Below are 18,375 nucleotides of genomic sequence, written 5' to 3'. Positions count from 1 at the left end.
GGGCTATTTCCTCCTGGTGCTTGGGGACCTCTGGCCTCCCTACAAAGGCTGTTAGCACTCTCATAACCTATGGTCAATTTTGTTTCATCGATAATTCCCACTCACCCCCACCTCCATCCCTAGTATTTTATTTTAATTTAATTTAATTTTCCAGAACATCCTTGGCCAGGGATTGAACTCATGCCCTCTGAAGTGGAAGCAATGAATCTTAACCACTGGGCCACTGAGGAAGTCCCGTGTACGTCCCCAGTGTTTTGAAGCAAATAGGATTCCCTAAAAAATGGGACTCTAAACTTAGTGATAACACACATCACATATTGTTCCTCTTTCATGACCTCACCAAGACACTAGATACCGTATGGCACCATTTTATGTAAGTTTGAAGTAGCACAGCAAATGCATCAACAAAGTCTCAGTTTAGATGCTAACTTCAAATTATTTTTAAATACCAAGAATTGTGTCATTATTAAAAATTGAATAATTTCAGAGATGGTAAGGAAGTAAGTCTCTTTATGCTTTTGTCACCACAGCTACTCAACAGAAATGCCTACCCACCTTCATGATCATTCCACTTGTATGGTTTGGAATGGAATAATTTTCATGACTATTTTTCAGATTTAAACTTGCCATTATTTTAATGTAAAACTGTTTTAATAACTCATACTCTCTCCCAGGGACTTCCCAGGCAGTCCAGTGGTTAAGACTTCGTCTTCCAGGGCAGGAGTATGGGTTCAGTCCCTGGTTGAGAAGCTAAGATTCCAGATGCCTTGTGGCTAAAAAACCAAAACATAAAACAGAAGCAACATTGTAACAAATTCAATAAAGACTTAAAAAGTGGTCCACATCAAAACAAACAAACAAAAACAAATGAACGAAAAAACACAGCTCTCTGCTATATCAATAACTCTGGAATAGACGTTAATGTGATAAATTGTTCTGAAGGCCAGGCCCGACAACATACAGCATTGTTTGTTTAGAACACTTCTGAATTTGAATGCATCTTGGAATCAATGATATGGAACAGTTTATTCGGCAACTTAAAAAATTCCTCAAGGTATGTCAAATAAGGGGGCATTTTCACTTGATGAAGTTGTAGATTCATTGGAATGCAGTCCCTAAGAGGTGGGTAGAAAGTGACCAAGGACAGGAGGAGAGCTGGGGGCGTCAGGGAGGGCTCTGATGAGGAGATGTACAGGTCCACCACCCCTTGTTCCCTTTTCTGAAGCTCTAAATTCCAAAAGACTCTGGAATCAAAGTGTTTTGTTTTTGTTTTTGTTTTTCCCACGTTTGGCACCAAAACCTAACCTAAGCTGACTTAAAGTAATTTATAAATAGAATATATAATGATAACTAATTGGTAACTTAATTCTACTTATTGTGAGGATCAATCTGTTTAGCTGCAGAGTTACTAATGTTTGATGATGGAGCATTATTCCAGCCCCTTGGGAGGACGTGCAGGAGGAGATGTTAGCTACTGGGTCTCTATATCTGGGAATCTTTTTTTGGGGGGGGGGCATGTTTTGAGGCCTGGGGAATCTTAGTTCCCACACCAGGGATTGAACCTGAGTTCTCAGCAATGAGACCTCGGGTCCCTACAATGAACTGCCAAGGAACTCCCTGCACTGGTTTTTCCAAAAGCCACAAAATCTTGAGTTTTGAAGCATATCTGGACCCAAGGGTTATGGGTAAAGGACACTGGATTGTATCTGAACCTTGCCTTGGTGGGTGGTTATAATTTAGACGTGTAGCGACGTGGAGGGGATTTCAGGAAGAGGAAAAAGCATCATTTCACACAGTCTGGGTCTCGGTGTAAGTCAGTATCCAAACACTACATTTGCTTTAAAGGTGGAGATGGCCTGCATTTCTTTCTTTCTTTTTTTTTTTTCATTTTTCTTTTTGTATTTATAATTCTGTGTACTTTTATTTTTGGGAAAAGTATTTATTTTATTTATTATTTATTTACCTGACTGCTCGGGGTCTTGACTGTGGCATGCAGAATCTTCCATTTTCATTGAGGCATGCAGGATATTTTAGGTGTGGCTTGCGAACTCTTAGTTGTGGCATGTGGGATCTAGTTCCCTGACCAGGTGTGGAACCCGGGCCCCCTGAATTGGGATCAAGATCTCAGGGAGATGTTCTGGGGGGGGTGTGTGGTGGGTGGAAGGGGAGGTTGCTCTATGCAGCTGCTGCACTGGCTGCTCCTCCCCGGGGCAGTGTCCAGTCCAGAGGTCATCACACTCGCGGTCATCATACTCACCCCACCTCTCTCCCCAGCCTCCTCCCTGCCCTGTTCCCTCACTCCGTCCCCTTCTGGGATTGGGCTGGCTTGGGACCGGTTAACTGAGGGTGACGGTCTCCAGTCATGGTCTCTGAAAGGGCTCCCACATGCTCAGGAAGGCCTCTGGGAGAGACCGCCTATGGAAGAGGGTCTCAGGCACAGAGGCTGACCCTCCAGGCTGAGGGACCCCCCGCCTCCACCTTGCTGCTCCCTATGAGCTGGAGGAAGAAGGCGGTGTGGCCTCACCTCCTGAGCCTGAGTCTTCTTTCTCCCTGGGAAAAGGGATGGGGCAAGTGTTTGTGAGTGTGCATGCGTATGCACACTGGAGGGATAAGGTGTATGGGGAGGGGCAGGTGCTCCCACCTCCCTGAGTAAGCCTGGGCACAGGGGTCCTTCTGTGCCCAGGATTGTCCCCTCTGGCATCTCCCTTCCTCCTTGGTCCCCATCAGGCTTACTCACATTTCTCAAGGCCTGTTGTTGGATCCCTGACTCTCGTGACAAAGCATCCAGGGAGAGCAGGGTCAGGCAGAGGAGGGAAGGTTGTAGGGAATGAACTATTTGCATACAGAAAACCAAAAAAAAAAAGTTTCCAGTTTAATTTAGTTTTGAAATCCCTGATTGTGCTGCCACCTGCTGGCCCACAGAGGGAAGGGCTAGAGATGCTTCTGCATTTTTAGGGACAGAAAAGCTTTGGGTTGGAGGTCCAGATGTCCTTTTCTAAATCTAATGGGAATCCCCCCCTTCCTCAAGGCCCTTTCTGGTGACTGCAGCTGTGTTCAGGGTTCAGGTTATGTTCAGGTTCCTACCCAAAGAGCAGTGGAAATGACAGTCTCTTCTCCCTTAATCCCATTCTCCCTGTCCTTAGTCAGCTAGCAGCTCTGGTCCAGGAATGACCAGGGTTCAATGCCCAGGATAATGGGACAGGAACAAGTGCTAGAGACGGGGAGTGTGGGGAGTGTAGGAGGGCGCAGAGGAGAGAGAAGCTTGGTTGACCTGGGGCCCTGCTCTTCTTCCCTCAGCAATGACACGTTGAGGAAACTTACCTGGTGGTATAGTAGCTAAAATTCCATGTTTCTGATGCAGGGGGAACAGGTTTGATCCCTAGTCAGGGAACTAAGACCCCACATGTCATGTGGTGCTGCTAATAAAGAAATTTTAAAAAATGACATGTAGACAGGGACTACCATGATCCCAAAACACCACTAGAGTCTATCTTAAAACAAGATTTCCCTGGTGGTCCAGTAGGAAAAGGCAAAAAGACATGACATTGAAAGATGAACTTCCCAGGTCAGTAAGTGCCCAATATGCTACTGGAGAAGAGCGAATGAACAGCTCCAGAAGGAATAAGAGGAAGAGCCAAAGTGGAAACAATGCCCAATTGTGGATGTGACTGGTGGTGAAAGTAAAGTTCAGTGCTGTAAAGAACAATATTGCACAGGAACCTGGACTGTTAGTTCCATGAATCAAGGTAAATTGGAAGTGGTCAAACAGGAGATGGCAAGAGTGAACATTGATATTTAGGAATCAGTGAGCTAAAATGAACCAGAAAGGGCGAATTTAATACAGAATACCATTATAGTCACTACTGCGAGCAAGAATCCCTAAGAAGAAAAGGAGTAGCCCTCATAGTCAACAAAAGAGTACAAAATGCAGTCCTTGGGTGCAATCTCAAAAACAACAGAATGATCTCTGTTCGTTTCCAAGGCAAACCATTCTGTATCACAGTAATCCCAGTCTTTGTCCCAACCACTGATGCCAAGGAAGCTGAAAGTGAATGGTTCTATGATGATCTACAAGACCTTCTAGAATTAACACCAAAAAAAGATGGTCCTTTTCATTGTAGAGTACTGGAATGCAAAAGTAGGAAGTCAAGAGATACCTGGAGTAAGATGCAAGTTTGGCCGTGGCGTACAAAATGAAGCAGGGCAAAGGTTAACAGAGTTTTGCCAAGAGAAAGCACTGGTCATAGTAAACACCCTCTTCCAACAGCAAAAAAGACGACTCTTGAACATCACCAGATGGTCAATAGTGAAATCAGATTGACTATATTCTTTGCAGCCAAAGATGGAGAAGTTCTATACAATTAGCAAATCAAGACAAGGAGCTGAGTGTGGCTAAGATCAAGAACACCTTATTCCAAAATTCAGACTTAAATTGAAGAAAGTAGGGAAAACCACTAGGCCTTTCAGGTATGACCAAAATAAAATCTCTTATGATTGATTATACAGTGAAAGTGATAAATAGATTCAAGGGATGAGATCCGATGGAGTGCCTGAAGAACTATGGACGGAGGTTCATGACATTGTACAGGAGGTGGTGATCAAATCCATCTCCAAGAAAAAGAAATGTGAGAGGCAAAATGTTTGCCTGAGGAGGCCTTACAAATAGCTGAGAAAAGAAGAGAAGTGAAAGGCAAAGAAGAAAAGGAAAGATATACCCATCTGAATGCAGAATTCCAAAGAATAGCAAGGAGAGATAAGAAAGCCTTTCTCAGTGATCAATGCGAAGAAATAGAGGAAAGCAATAGAATGGGAAAGACTAGAAAGCTCTTCAAGAAAATTAGAGATACCATGGGAGCATTCCATGCAAAGATGGACACAATAAAGGACAGAAATAGTATGGACCTAACAGAAGCAGAATATATTAAGAAGAAGTGGCAAGAATATACAGAAGAACTGTACAAAAAAGATCTTCACGACCCAGATAACCACAATGGTGTGATTACTCACCTAGAGCCAGACATCCTGGAATGCAAAGTCAAATGGGCCTTAGGAAGCATTGCTACGAACAAAGCTAACGGAGGTGATGGAAATCCAGCTGAGCTTTTTCAAGTCCTAAAAGATGATGCTGTGAAAGTGCTGCACTCAATATGCCAGCAAATTTGGAAAACTCAACAGTGGCCATAGAACTGGTAAAGGTCAGTTTTCATTCCAATCCCTAAGAGAGACAGTGCCAAAGAATATTCAAACTAACACACAATTGCATTCAATTCACATGCTAACAAAGTAATGCTCAAAATTCTCCAAGCTAGGCTTCAACAGTATGAGAACCAAGAACTTCCAGATGTTCAAGCTGTATTGAGAAAAGGCAGAGGAATCAGAGATCAAATTGCCAGCACCTGCTGGATCATAGAAAAAGCAAGAGTTCCAGAAAAACATGTACTTCTGCTTTATTGACCACGCTAAAGCTTTTGACTGTATGGATCACAACAAACTAAGCGATGGGAATACCAGACCACCTTACCTGCCTCCTGAAAAACCTGTATGCAGGTCAAGAAGCAACAGTAAAAACTGGACATGGAACAACAGACTGGTCTCAAACTGGGAAAGATGTATGACAAGGCTGTATATTGTCACCCTGCTTATTTAATTTATATGCAGAGTATATCATGTGAAATGCTGGGCTGGATGAAGCACAAGCTGGAATCAAGATTGTCAGGAGAAATAACCTCAGATATGCAGATGAAACCACCCTTATGGCAGAAAGCAAAGAGGAACTGAAGAGCCTCTTAATGAAAGTGAAAGAGGAGAGTGAAAATGCTGGCTTAACTCAACACTGAGAAAACTAAAATCATGGCATCTGGTCCCATCACTTCACGGCAAATAGATGGGGAAACAGTGACAAACTTTATTTTCTTGGGCTCCCAAATCACTGCAGATGGTGACTGAAGCCATGAAATTAAAAGATGCTTGTTCCTCGGAAGAAAAGCTATGACCAATCTAGACAGCATATTAAAAAGCAGAGACATTACTTTGCCGACAAAGATCCATTTAATCAAAGCTATGGTTTTTCCAGTAGTCATGTATGGGTGTGGATTGGACCATAAAGAAAGCCGAGCACCAAAAATTGATGCTTTTGAACTGTGGTGCTGGGGAAGACTCTTGAGAGTCTCTTGGACTTCAAGGAGATCAAACCAGTCAATCCTAGAGGAAATGACTCCTGAATATTCTTTGGAAGGACTGATGCTGAACCTGAAGCTCCAATACTTTGGCCACCTGATACAAAGAGACAACTCATTAGAAACGACCCTCATGCTGGCAAAGATTAAAGGCAGGAGAAAAGGGGACAATAGAGGATGAGATGATTGGATAGCATCAGCGACTCAATGTACATGAGTTTTAGCAAGATGGTGAGATGGTGAAGCACAAGGAAGCCTGGCTTGCTGCAGTCCATGGGGCTGTGAAGACTCAGACACGACTGAGTGGCTGAACAAAAACCAGTGGTTAAGACTCTGAGGTTCCAGTGCAAGGGGTATGGGTTTGATCCCTGGTCGGGAAGTAAAATCCCACATGCAGTGCAACTGAAAAAAAAGAAAGAAAACTTTCCTCCTCCTCTCAATGGACTCAGGCCTGCCAATGAACTTGTCCCTTAGGGAAACAAGGGCAGCTGAGGATGGGATGGAGACATCCTCTTATCCTCAGCTTCTGGTCCAGAGTGTGAGCCCCTGAGGGTCATGGCACCTGGGGCTGTGCAAACAGTGTGACTGTGGACCACCAATGACTTGGTCTTTTCCGAGCGGAAACCAGGCCCTGGGAGGAGAAAGGGCTCTTGTCTCACCTGTCCTCCAGGCCATCGTGTTCTGTATTAAATGTCTGCTCTTTGGGGAAGCCTTCCTTCAACTATCCAGGCCTCTGGGAGAGACCACCTATGGAAGAGGGTCTCAGGCACAGAGGCTGACCCTACAGACTGAGGGACTCCTCCCCACCTCGCTGCTCCCTATGAGCTGGAGGAGGAAGGCAGTGTGGCCTCACCTCCTGGGTCTGAGTCTCCTTTCTCCTCGGGAGAAGAGTTGGGTCATGCGTTTGCGAGCGTGCATGCGTGTGCACACTGGAGGGATAAGGTGTATGGGGAGGGGCAGGTGCTCCCACCTCCCTGAGTAAGTCTGGGCACAGGGGGCCCCCCATGCCCAGAACCATCTCCTCTGGTGTCTCCCTCCTTCCTTGGTCCCCACCAGGCTTACTCACATTTTTCAAGGCCTGTTGTTGGATCTCTGACTCTCATGACAGTGTCTTCATCTACTCTGTGTCCAGGGAGAGCAGGGTCATGCAGAAGAGGGAAGGGGGAGGGAGGGACTGTGGAGGCAGGATGGGTGAACCATTCTGTGAGGATGATTGTATGGAATGAAATATTTACATAAAGAAACCAGACAAAAAAATTCGGTTTCAAGTTTAATTTAGTTTTGAAATTCCTGATGGTGCTGCCACCTGCTGGCCTGGATGGGGAAGGGCTGTGCTGTGCTTAGTCACTCAATTGTGTCTTTGCAACCCCATGGACTGTAGCACACCGGGCTCCTCTGTCCATGGGGATTCTGCAGGCAAGAATACTGGAGTGGATTGCCATGCTCTCCTCCAGGGGGTCTTCCCAAACCCGGGATAGAACCCCGGTCTCCCGCATTGCCTGCGGATTCTTTACCTTCTGAGCCACCCTGGTAGCCTGGGAAGGCCTGCTGCTAAGTCGCTTCAGTTGTGTCCGACTCTGTGCGACCCCATAGACGGCAGCCCACCAGGCTCCCCCGTCCCTGGGATTCTCCAGGCAAGAACACTGGAGTGGGTTGCCATTTCCTTCTCCAAGGCAGGAAAGTGAAAAGTGAAAGTGAAGTCGCTCAGTCGTGTCTGATTCTTCGAGACCCCATGGACTGCAGCCTACCAGGCTCCTCCATCCATGGGATTTTCCAGGCAAGAGTACTGGAGTGGGGTGCCATTGCCTTCTCTCTGGGAAGGGCTAGAGATGGGCTTTTAGGGACAGAAAAGCCTTGGGTTGGAGGCCCAGATGTCCCTTTCTAAATCTGATGGGAATCCCCCCTTCCTCAGGGCCCTTCCTGGGGACTGCAGCTGTGTGTTCAGGGTTCCTACCCAAAGGGCAGTGGAAATCGCAGTTGAGGGGGGTGTGTTTCGTGGCACTCTCTTCTCCATTAACCCTGTTCTCCCTGTCCTTAGTCAGTCAGCAGCTCTGATCCAGGAACAGAGTTCAAGGCCCAGAATAATGGAATAGGAGCAAGGATTAGAGACAGGAAGTGCAGGAGGGTACAGAGGAGAGAGAAGCTTGGTTGCCCTGGGGCCCGGCCCTGCTTCTCTCAGCAATGACATGTTGAGGGAACTTACCTGAAGGTCCAGTGGTTGAAACACCATGTATCCAATGCAGGGTGTGTGGGTTCGATCTCTGGCCAGGGAACTAAGATCCCACATGCCATGCAGTGCAGCTAATAAAGAAATTTACAAAAATGACACATAGAGCAGGGGCTTCTGCAACCACAAAGGACCACTAGGGTCTGTTTCAAGACCCTCCCAGGACTTCCCTGGTGGTCCAGGGGTTAGGACTCCCAGCTTCCCATGTAGGGGACATGGGTTTGATCCCTGATCAGGGAACTAAGATCTCAGCTAAAAAAACCCAAAAACCAAAATCCCTTCCTCCCCCCTCAATGGACTCAGGTCTGCCGATGAACTGGTCCCTTAGGGAAACAAGGGCAGCTGAGGACGGGTTGGACACATCCTCTTATCCTCAGCATCTGGTCCAGAGTGTGAGCCCCTGAGGGTCACAGTGCCAGGGACTGGGCAAACAGGGTGGCTGTGGACCACCAGTGACTTGATCTTTTCCGAGCAGAAGCCAGGGCCCTGGAAGGAGAAAGGGCTCTTGTCTCTCCCATCCTCCAGGCCGTGGTGTTCTGTATGGAACGTATGCTCTTTAGGGAAGCCTTCTCTCTAGGGCTCAGAGACCCCAAGACAATGTGTTCCCCTGGGAGGCTCAGATCCAGAATGGCCTCTGAGTTCTCAGGCCTCTGTCATCTACCCTGCTTGTTTCCTTTATCAGATGAGTCCCTCCATCTCTCGACCTGCCTGCTCACTTATCCATTTGGAAGCTACCTATTTAATGTGCCAGGCACATTCCCAGGCCCTGGGGCAGCTCCCTGTGAGGCAGTGAGCAGGTCATCACTGAAAGTAGTCTGAGAGCAGATGCACGGAAGAGGCCAGGTGGATCCAGGTTGGAGGGTTTCTCCAGCAGGCTTGTATGTCGGAGCTGAGGAGTGAACCTGCTGGCAGGGCTGATCCATGGCATGACCCATGACATGATCTGTGCCCTGTCAGGTGAGAAAGGACAAAAGATAAGGAAGCTGGTGAGGGCCAGATTAGGAGGAAAAAAAGAAGGGGCATCTAGGGACTTCCCTGGGTGTCCAGTGGTTAAGACTTCGCCTTCCAATGCATGGGGTGAGGATTTGATCCCTGTTTGTGGAGCAGGATCTCACATGCCTTGTGGCCAAAGATCAAAACATAAAACAGAAGCAATATTGAAAGAAATTCAATAGACTTTAAAAAATGGTCTACATAAAAAAAGAAAAACAACTTTAAAATAAAGAAGGTGCATCTGGTCTAGCAAATTACACATTAGTATCTGGGCAGCAGTGTGTGTGTGTGTGTGTGTGTGGTATGTGTTTGTGTATTGTGCATTTACCATGAAGGTAGGATGGCAGATGTACAGGTAGAAGAGGTGGTCCAAGAAGGTAAGTCTTGGCAGGAGCTCGTCCATCTATCCTAGGGGTTCTGAGTTCTGTCCTGGTAGCATATAGCATGACTAGACCTCATTAGCTCTGCCCCAGCCTGACCTGCACCCTGCCCAACCACATACAACAACCTTGACTTTTACAGTGTGTTATACCCTTGACTTATACCCCAGACAGAAAGAGGAAATGGCCATGTGAAGATTGCTCAGGTACTTGTTTTGAAACAAGTATCGAAGACATTGTTATATTGATCATACCTTTTCAGATTTCATTCTGGGGAGAAAAAAATTTCTCTCTTAAGGTAATGGAAGTTTTCCCTCTGTGGATATATTTATATCCATGTGTCTATATACCTGCGCCTGTATCTGTATCTATCTCTATCTATATCTAGATATGTCTAGATAGAGATGTATTGATACAGACATATAGATTCCACTATTTGTTTTATTTTTATTTGATGAGTGAATGTTAGTTTCATTTATCTCATTTATTTTTGTTATTGAAAACATGACATGAGTTTCTCCCTGCCAGGGCAAAAAGTATATACCTAGACCTACGTTTAGAGATAAAAATAAATAAGATAAAATTAATATATACTCCTTAAATAAAATTTGCAAACAGTGGAGAATAGGGGAAAACAAAACAGCCAAAATGCCACTAAAAGTAACTCAGATTAATAATTTGAGTATTTTGTACTACACATAGGTTTAAAAATAAAAGTAACCACATGTGTGTATAACTTTGAATTCTGCTATTTTTCAAAGATAAATTCAACTTTTAACCATATAGTTAACTTGACCTTGAAGGCTAACAAGTTTGCTCTCTTCTGTTTTATAGTATTCACTTTCTGTTTCCATGTGAACATAGTTTATTTGCCTGTTTTTCTGTGCATCAGCTCAAGTCTTTATAAAAATTAAAGAGTTGGTTTTTTCAGGTGGATCAGTGCTTGATGGTGGGTACAGGGCCTGGGGAGTCCAGCAGAGCTGGGGGCGCCTATAGGAATGTTCACCCAGGGCTGGGCTCACCGAGGAGTCTGCAGTAGTGGGGTCAGCAGGAAAGTGTGAGCACCTGTTGTCATCTTCATCAAGGCAGGAATTCCAAGGAGGGAGCATCTGTAAGGATGTGGGGACTGAGGAGTGGGCGATACAGCACGTCTTCAGGACACCTAGAGGTGTTGAGGTGTGCTGAAAAGCACACGTTTTCGCTGTCCTGTATCAGCTGTGGGGTTTGCAAAAGTCCCTTATCTCCCTGAGCTTCAGTTTCTTCCTTGATAAAAGGGTGGATAACAACTCAATCTTTGCAAAGTTGGTGTGAGGAGTCAGTGAAGTAACACGGGAAGCGCCTTGTTGTTATTTTTTTTTTAAACAACAAAAAAGAGCTAAGACTGTAAATGCAGGCACAGGTTGTGCTTGGTGAAGCCAAGAGTTTGAGTATTTGAAGGTGGACTACAGGGGCTTTGGAATGTTCCAGAGGTGAAATGAATTGAGACTACTCCTTCTCGGCACTTGAACAGGGGGATGAGAAGGTGACTGTCTCCTAAGAGATTACAGAAGAAGCTGTGTCTGCAGGAGATGGAGTTCAGAGCAGAGATGTATGGGACTTCCGGGGTGTGGCACAAGCCCCCTAGGCAGATGGAGGGTGAGGAGGAGGAGCTGTGGGAGGCGAGGATTTCTCTGGCTCTGTGGCCTAATTAGGTCTCCCTGCCTCCACCCGCCTACGCCCAGGGCTCAGTCCTGAACCCAGCCCTCTCCCGTCTGGGCTCCACAAGGGGTGCCCAGCCCAGCCCCTTGGGGTCAGTCTTTCCCGCCCATCACTCCCCACATATATTCACCACAATGACTGCGGCAGGTCACAAGTTCCAATTACTCCAGTCCATACCCAGAGAGCTCAAGGTGTGACTGTAGATCCGGTTGGAGGAGGGGTTCCAAGTGGTGGTGACCATGCAGGGGGAAGACTCTGATGTGGAACCGGCTGACTCCGAGGGCCAGTATCCTGACAGTTTACTTGTGCGTGATGGATGGTCAGTTTTCTCCCAAATCACCCAGAGAGAGTTCTCCTTGAAGACACATTATATAGCTTTCTGTACCTTCTTTTTTTCTTTCCCTCCTTCTTATTTGACTTTTATCCCTTCTGTGTTACTTTTTCCTTTTAGCTCTTTCTCTCTTCTGATTTCCCCATTTTGTTTCTCTTCAGTTTGTGGCAGGAGACCAGCAATTGGTCCTTACTGTGGGAATGGCTTTCCTGGGCCTCTAACTATTGAAACCCAGAGCAGTGCTCTCAATATCATCTTCTAAACTGATGGATTAGAACAAAGAAAGGGATGGAAATTTCATTACCACGGAGATCGTGAGTAACCTAGAAGCTGCCCTCTGGTTGGTGGGACCAGAGTCCTTGCCCAAGGTAAAATCAAAACAGTAGATTGTTGTACCAATGGGTGTCCTGAGGACACAGCAGCTCCTCAGCACCATGTAAACCTGTCAGTGGTTGTGAGAAACCTTCAACTTGTAGGAATCCTTCAACTGGATTTTCAAGTGCAGACAGCCTGGGGGTTGTTAGTTAGTAATGACATTATTTCATTTTATTTTGTTTCGTTTCACTGTGAGACTTGTGGGATCTTAATTCCTTGACTAGGGATCAAACCTGTGCCCTCAGCAGTGAGAGCACTGAGTCCTAAGCACCGGACTGCCAGGGAATTCCCTGCCATATTATTTTAACCACCTCCATATTGGAATGCTGGGTGTCAGGACTGAGGATGACTCAACAACTGTAGAAAATATGTTGTTGTTGTTTAGTCGGTGAGTAGTGTCCAACTCTTTTTGTTGTTTAGTTGGTAAGTCATGTCAGACTCTTTTTCAACTCCATGGACAGTAGCCCGCCAGGCTCCTCTGTTCATGGGATTTCCCAGGCAAGAATACTGGAGTGGGTTGCCATTTCCTTCTCCAGGGGATCTTCCTGACCCAAGGATCAAACATGGATCTCTTGCATTGGCAGGGGGATTCTTTACCACTGAACCATCAGGGAAGTCCAACAAATGTGAGAATGATGTATATATAATAGAGATTCTCGAGCAACTTGGTAAATTTCTTTTCTTATCCTTTTCAAGCAATTCGTTGTCCTAAAGAAGTCACTGCCAATTCCTTCTGGGATCCTGAAAGCAAAATATATGTTCAGAGAGTGGTGAAGATAACCTGTGTGGATGGATTTGAAGTTGTACAGGTGAAGCACTGTCTGGGCTCCTCTCTAGTCCCTAGGTCAGGATGAGCATACTGGAACTGTCTAATCGTTTACTGATGTTCTCGTTCAAGTGAGGTCTTGCACCTTCTCCATAAAGAGACTCACTCAGGCTCTAGTTGTCCTTGTCAGTCATGAAGTTCCTTGGACAGTTTCACATTCTCCTTTTGGTTTCAGTCTTGGAGAAGGGGCTGGTATGCTGGGACAAAGTTGTCTTTTAGCCCCAATTCCCGAATGCTTTGGGTCATTCTGCTAAGATGGCCCCAAGTTTCTTGTGGTAAAGCCTCCTTATTGATCCAAGGCCAGAGATCAATTCCATTTTTGGCTTTTGATTCCCTGTATCTCTCTTTATAAATTAATGTTGATGTTTATTATTGTCCAGGGTGTGCTGCATTTCATGGGGTCGCAAAGAGTCGGACACAACTGAGCAACTGAACTGAACTGAACTGAGGGAAGTGTTGGCTCCACATCTTTCTCTTCCACTTGCCAAAGCAATAGAAAGTGATATAATTCTGAGCTTCGGTGTCAACATATGTATCTCTTTAAAGCGGGACTCTTTTTGTCAAAAAGTGGATGGTAGCTCAACCCAGAATACTTTGAATAATCCTACTCATAGTGTTAGTTACTCAGTCTTGTCTGACCCTTTGTGACCCATGGACTATAGCCCAACAGGCTTGTTTGTCCATGGGATTTTTCAGGCAAGAATACTGGACTGGGTTGCCATTTCCTCCTCCAGGGGATCTTCCCAACCCAGGGATTGAATCCACCTCTCCTGTGTCTCCTACATTGCAGGCAGATTCTTTACCTGCTGAGCCATCGGGGACACAAATAAGCTCTCAATAAATATTGGTTGAATATAAAGATGTCTCTGGAATTAGCTGGCAGCCCACAAGGGCAGGGACTGGGGTGACCCTAGCACTGCACATGGGAGCCCAGCTCAGTCCCTCTAAGGTTGTTGCTGAATAAGTGAAAAAGGAGCTGAAACCAAAGAGCAGTAGAATGCCAGTGGTGGAGCTGTGCTGAACTATCGTGAGCATTTTTAGGAAGGAAAGTGGTTGAAGGTGAAGTTTAGCAGAAAGGGCACTGTGTCTGGTCTTCTGAGTCCGCACGCCACCTGCTGGCCCCACAGCTCACTGAGTATGGAATCTGGGGCATGCTGATTAAAATCCCAGAGGCTCACTGCAGAAAAGGGGTTGCAGTGCCTATTTGGAAAGATGAAGAGAGGGTGGAAATGAAGACTGCTGGCACAGAGCCTGGCACATGGTGGGTTCTTAGTGTTTCACTTTTCTCTGTCCCTCTGTGATTTCCTGCAGAGTCTCAAGTGGAACTGTCCCAGGAGAATGAGTATGTACCTAAGTCAGGTTCTAGGGTAGAACATGGGGGACCTGGCCCCCTCCCTCAGTGACTGAGTATATTCCTTAGAAAGAATACATGGTAGACCACTCAAGTTAGGAGCTGGGGCCCTCAGCAATGCTCATTTCCCTCTCTTGTTCCCTCTTATGCCAGATCTTTGGTCTGCTGGAGAAGAACTGGGTTCAGAGTACCCCATCACCCACACCAAAGGCCATGGAGCTTGGCAGCTCACCTCCCCTCTCTGGGCTTTAACTCCCCCTCTCTGTATAGTGGGTTCAATGACCATCATCCGCTCCTGTCCTGGGGCTGCTCTGCTGATTAAACAAGAGGGCAGAAATAAACATATATGGGTGTTCCCAGCATGAAACAGAGGCTTGTTCGAAACAGGTGCCCACTGAATGGTTGATGGATGGATGGAAGAATGAATCAATAGGACTGCCACCCAGAAAGCCAGATAGGATGTCAACCAGCACAAAGAAGAGGTTTGGTGCTGGTAATCCTTGCTGCCATTCAGATCTAGGCCCCCTGGAGCTCCAGCCTGACCCACCCCAGTTGCTTCTTCCTGTGATGGAGTGGCAGAGATAGGAGAATATGGAGAGGAGGGGGGAGTAGAGACCAAGAGGCTTAGGGAAGGCAGTGGGGATACAGAAGGGGAAAGGGAGAGTCTGGGGACACAGGGTCAGGATGGAAATTGGGATGGGGGCAAAGAAAAAGGGTAGGGCTGGAGGAAGAGCCCAGGACACAAAAGTGGGAGAGAGAAATAGAAGAGGGTGTACTCTGGGGGATACAGTGGAACATCCTGTAAGAACCCAGCAGGCTCTCAATAAGCATTTGTTGAATGTCTGTAGTTACCCAGTCCTGTGAAAACTGACAACCCTGGTGCCTCATCTTCTGAGATGGCTCACACTCTGCCTATGGAGTATGTATCTTCCTGAATAAACCTTCTTTCACTAAAAGAAAAGGGGGGAACATTTTTCCCTCTACCAAAGGTAATGGAAAGATTAAGGCATTGAGATACAAATGCATGGTTTCTTCTTAGGATAGTGAGACAGCGGATTGGTCTTTTGAAGGGAAGTCAGTCTTAGAATCCTAGTTCTGATCTGAGCCCAGGCTGGCCAGACTAGCAGGTTTCTTACAAAGAAAGGGGCTATGATATTGCTAGAGTTAATAGCATCGTGTAGATCCATTCCTGCAGAGGCCTCACCAACCACTGGGATCCAAGTTCATTCTTGCAGCTTTCTAGGGGCCATCTGAAGTGGCAGGACTCAGTAGGCTGGGGAGATGAGCATGGCCACAGAGAGGCTGATGTGGGGGATTCACCCCAGATGTGCTTATGGGTGGAGGAGTCAGGGAAGGAGTGAGGAACACAGCTGGGAAGATGGACTGGCCCAGGGACTCTTCCTGGGAAGAAGTGTTTATCCTGATCATCTCTCTCCTGCCTTCCTCCTGTAGCTGTGGACTGTGGCGCTCCTGAACCCATTCAGCGTGGTAGAGCTGAAGATCCAGAAAGTACTCTATTTGGCTCCATCACTCGCTACTTTTGTGAGGGGCCGTATTACAACAGGGAATATGAAGGGAGCGGTAAGGTTTCTTTGACTAAGAAAAGGGAAAGAAAGAGTGAGTGTTGGAGGGTGAATAGTACAGTCTTTCTGACCAGCCAGAGACTGAGAGTGGGGATTTAAAATTGTCTTGGGACCCTGAAAATACCTTTGATGATAGTAGTAATTTATGTTGCATTCCACGAGACTGACTGATAAAGGGTAAAAAGTGTGATTCTAAGATCATAGTCACAAGAAGGATCTTGCCCTCCGATGGTGGATGTCAAGGCAGTGAGACACCAGAGGACCCCTCCCCAGTACAGCTCACAGTGTGCCTGATGCCACCTTAAGCCTGTCACTTGTATTATCTCATTTAACTCTTTTTTTTTTTTTTTTAGCTGGGTTATAAAATGTGCACACCTTTAAGGTTTTTTATTGTGGTTTTCCTTATGTTTTAACCTTATTGGGATAAAGTTCATGCATTTCTATACTACTTTTAACTATGTCTCAAGACACAATAAAAATACATAGAAATAGTTTCTATTTTAAGGAAAACTCAAAATAATCAAGTACTCTTGAGTACTTTCTTCTATTCTCCTATACAAATTTCAAGGCCTCTGAAACCAAAAACATGAATGAAAATAATGATTTTTGAGACCCAAATTTGTTATAATTTTTTTGGAAGTCTTCCTTTTCTCAGCCTAAACCTACATATTAAAATTAATCTGAATGAAGCTTTTCAAACTAAACATCTGCAAGACAATTAATTCTCAGATGCCTTAAAAGAATTCTTTGATACACACTAAAAATTTAGACAGGCTGTGAATAAAATCCCAAATAAAGATTAAAAAATAAAGTCATTTTAGAAATAACTCTGGTTACTCCCATACCACATCTTATGATGATTTAAACTGCAATCATGGATTTTGAAAAAAATATACATATATATATAACCTATAAAAACACTAGCATACAAACTTCAAACTAAAAGGTTATCCAAAGTGACACAAATGTTTTTAATCTAAAGAAAATTTCAAAATGCCTATTTGTAATATAAAAGCAGAATAAAACTGATCTGATTGCATTATTAGGAAATATGTTCTGGAAGCTTGTTAACAAATTATTGGTAGAAATTTTTTATATCCATCATGCTGTTACCTGAAATAGACTTCAGTCAAGATGACTTGACTACAGTCAAGAAGATCTTCAGTACATGAATAAGTAAACTAATAAACTACAAGTTAGTCCTCATATACTATAACCAAAAATGACTCTGTGGTAGTAACAGCAGTGATTTATACAGTGCCTCAAATTCAGTCATGTCCTGAATTTCTCTCTGAAGGTATTAGGCCAACCTACCTTTGGGACAATTTTATCAGTAGACACAGACAATTGGTGTCTTTTTATCCTGTTTTCTTAAAGTCTGTATCACTAGTCTATAACAGAAAGCAGTGAGATAGCTCTAGCAGTAGATGAAGCAAGAAGGTAACTTTTCCAGAAGAAAAATTTATCTGTCTTTTGATCCAAGCTTCTCAATTAATTCCTGAAGAGGTGCCAATTCACGCCTATCAATCAGATTAAACTCCTGAACGAAGAAAATAAAGTGCTTAAAGGAGGTGTTGAGGTGGGCTTCCTCCTGCAGCTGCATCACAGAATCAAAGTGCAATTTTAGAAGGAAAAAGAGTTTCATCATCAAGTTGATCCTGAACCCAAGTCATCAAATAGTCAATGTATTTTGGTGCAGAACATTTGATTGGCTTTTTAATATTAGTACCATCTGCCCAATGATATTCATATCTTGGACCTGCAGACATGACTGGACAGCTTGCCTCAGTGCAGAATTCTGTGATAGTTCCATATAACATGTTGATCTGGTTGAAGAAATCCACAGTGTTAACAGCAATCCATTCATTGAGGTCCTCTCCCTCTGGCAACATAACAGCTTGTCTCAAATTCCCACTTCCTAGAGTTGCTTCTGCATGTTTTAAGAGTTCATACTGATGAGATCCTTCGGGGATATTCTTCTTTGGTTTGAATGTTTTAGAAGAGCGGCTACTAAAGAGGAAGCTCATCTTCTGTCCTCGGAGGGGAGGGGCCGCTGGCCCCCGCCGCGGTCAGGACTCGGAGTCCGCGCGGAACTGGGAAGGGGCGGAAGGTCCGAAGCCGGCGGACAGCCGAAGCCGGAGCCGCCACAGCTCCAAGCCCGAGTGGAACCGATGCAGAGCTGGTGCAAACGGGTGTGAGCAACTCTCATTTAACTCTTTAATATTGGTTAAAAAATTTATTGACGTATGCTGTACAGCAAAGTGATTCAGCTTTATACATGTATATATATATATATATTCTTTTTTCATATTCTTTTCCATTATAGTCTATCACAGGATATTTAATATGGTTCCCTGTGATATACAGTAGGACCTTGTTGTTTACCCATCCTATATATTTAATAGTTTGCATCTGCTAATCCCAAGCTCCCAGTC

The 18,375-nt window shown here is 45.1% G+C and overlaps 1 pseudogene across 1 annotated transcript; it reads right to left on the bottom strand.

Moving 5' to 3' along the window:
* Positions 1 to 16,279: 16,279 nt before the first annotated feature.
* LOC145546661 (MOB kinase activator 1A pseudogene) lies at positions 16,280 to 18,118 on the bottom strand (annotated as a pseudogene). Its single transcript, XR_014083131.1, has one exon. The product of XR_014083131.1 is annotated as an MOB kinase activator 1A pseudogene (transcript).
* Positions 18,119 to 18,375: the final 257 nt, after the last annotated feature.

This window comes from Giraffa tippelskirchi, chromosome 4, assembly GCF_054371585.1.
Source record: "Giraffa tippelskirchi isolate mGirTip1 chromosome 4, T2T-mGirTip1v1.2.pri, whole genome shotgun sequence".
Lineage (NCBI taxonomy): Eukaryota > Metazoa > Chordata > Mammalia > Artiodactyla > Giraffidae > Giraffa > Giraffa tippelskirchi.
The sequence above is the reverse complement of the archived record's forward strand: the minus strand, read 5'-3'. Positions and strand labels throughout refer to the sequence as shown.